A 2945-nucleotide genomic window follows, 5' to 3' on the forward strand; every position below is an offset into this window, starting at 1 on the left:
GATGTTTAATTTTTAAATGATTTATTAAACGATGGTTGTGGATGTTTTTCTGACTTTGATATCTTTTTCTAAATCATTATGACAATAGTAAATTGTTATAAATAAATAAAGCAAACCGGAGTTTGGACTGATCACGTGTTGATATTTCCAACAAAACAATCGTGTAATATCATTGGTCCGTCTTCTTGGGTTCTGTGTTTGATATGCAAATTAGTATTAACAACCAATCGATGAGTAATATGATAATCAGCATACAACATTTAAGCACGGTCTGACAAGCAAACTGTCACGCTGTTAGTAAAACGATAATATATAACAGGTACGTCTCTGAACCGTTTACGTTTTCATAGCAAATGGTTCTTTGAATTTTGAACCGACGTAATTAACAATGCAGAATAATTGCACATGAGGCTAATTCATTAATTTCAGGAAGCCAATACAACCATTTCTTTTGAAATATAACTTTTTCTGGCAGGACAAATAAATATTACTTTTCCGGTGTGTTTCAGTAGATTTAAGGGAATATGACTAAATTAAAAGTCCTCTCCTTTGTGACTTAACAAGAAAACTGAATTAAAAATATCATATAATCCAAAAACAGTTAGGATATACACAACGACGAATGTTAGTAGTCTAGTTCTTTTTGTTCTTACGTGACTAAGCGAAACACCATATAACATGAACCAAATAGGTGGGCTGTTCCGATATAATTTAGACACTTTATTTAAAGGGCAAATCGATGGTCTGAGAGAATTTGTATACATTAAATTTTACAACAAAATTTAATAACATAGAGATACGAAACATGAAAAAAAAATTGGTTTCTGAAAGTATATAAAAGTATAAAGGATCGAAGTATTTCATTTATATATAAAATTGAAGAGTAGGAATCTGACACTTCAACTTATAAAGATCTTGTGGACCAAGAATCTGTATCAATTTTTTTAACAAGTGTAACATTTATGGAAACTGTTTTTGACTTTTTGGCTTTAAATGGTTGTGGTTTTTAATTCAGCCAAAGAAATTCGACAATGTCCGCAAAATTAATTTTAATTTTGTGGAATAGAGGATTACACGTAAATTTTTGCAAAGAACTGACTATCAGAACATTTTTGCATATTGGTAATATCAATGTTTTCCGCAATCGTGTTTTTTCACTACTTAATAGGTAACATTTTTCTGACAACGTTCGAAACAAAGTGTTCAAATAAGATGCTCAGCACGAAGTGTTATGTCAAAACATGGTATGGCTTTAAATATACCCTAAAGTTATATTCATTTTGAAAAATATATGCTTTTAAGATGAAATTTTATTTGTCTTTGTTATATATCACAACATATATGAGTTTCATAAAAGAGTTTATTTATATTTTATTGATGCATATTATGTTTTTATATTATCAAGCTTTACAATATATCGTTTGTCCAAGTGGTTGGGTATCAAGAAAACTATATCAGGAAAAAACAAACTGGCCTCAGGCTCACGTAATTATTTTGTTTGAATTTCTTTGCTATTCTATTCATGGCAAAATCATTGAAAGTATCAATTTCTCCCTTTATTTGTGGACAAATCCTTTTTCATTAAAATGAACTGTCAAAAATATGGTAGATCTCTTGCTCAAATTGAAGATAAAAGTAAAAACAAATGGCTGAGGAAAAAATATTCAAATATTAAAACCGGTAACTTTATTTAAAGATCCATAATTTTCAGTTACAGTTTCAAGTAGATTTCATTTACTTTGTGGGGTTTCTCGTTTATGATTAATATAAATAAATATAAGATTCAAATGTTTCTCGCTCATTTTAAGTCAGTGTTGTTGTCATATATCTATTACTTTTCGATTTTTTCCTCTTACCAGTACCTTAAAAAATCTAATGTAGAATGATCACAGGGCGAAAAACCATCTTTAAGCAAGTCCTTAAAGGTGGCTTAAAGGTGACTTAAAGGAGCTTAAAGGCTATACAACCTTTAAGCCGCCTTTAAGTCACCTTTAAGCAAGTGCTTATAGGTCCTTAATGTCCAAACTTCTTTCAGCCACCTTTAAGCCACCTTTAAGCATCTTTAAGTGGCATTTACGCTCTCTTTACACTGCCTTTACACTGTCTTTAAGTGGCCTTTAAGTCAATATTGATCAAGCTGAACAATAAAAACATATATTAAATGCAAAAGCTCTTTTATAGAGATGGGAGGGGTCATCCGAGTGATAATATAATTTCCAAGGAAGGGGGGTGGGTGTTCTAGGCGGTTTTAATCGTCGCTCCATTAAACGCAGATCGCTATCATCAGCACCGCTCCGATGGACACAGATTGCCGTTATAAAATTCTTTATAATTTTTTGGGGGTTTCAAAATTATTGTAGGGATGAGCGCAGTCTCTGTATCTTAATATGTGCATAAAACTAATTAAAGTATGTTTGTTTTCTATTATGAATTAATCGGTGAAAAAATCTCTCTCTCTCTCTCTCTCTCTCTCTCTCTCTCTCTCTCTCTCTCTCTCTCTCTCTCTCTCTCTCAGTTCATCTGGTTATTAAACAAAATAAAGATAATGAACAAAAAATTAATGCATGATTTAATTTGTTAATCGGTTTAAGGTTTGTATTTTTTTTTCAATTTTCATTATTGCTAACTCTAGATCTGCTAGATAGGCCTACATGTTAAAGATGAAAAAACTCTCAACTGCCTTTGTTATATCGGGCAGGATATTACTGCTTTGTTTGTCTAGACATAGTTTTGTTCGTTTGTGTATATCTAATTAGAGTCTATTGTTTGTCCAACTTATGAAAACCCCTGGAACTAACACAGAATATACAAGATATACACAACAGTTGTGTCGTGTGCCCAGGTGCATGTTTGTGTATATCTAATTAAAGTCTATTGTTTGTCCAACTTAAGAAAACCCCTGGAACTAACACAGAATATACAAGATATACACAACAGTTGTGTCG

This window comes from Crassostrea angulata, chromosome 5 (assembly GCF_025612915.1).
Source record: "Crassostrea angulata isolate pt1a10 chromosome 5, ASM2561291v2, whole genome shotgun sequence".
Taxonomy (NCBI): domain Eukaryota; kingdom Metazoa; phylum Mollusca; class Bivalvia; order Ostreida; family Ostreidae; genus Magallana; species Magallana angulata.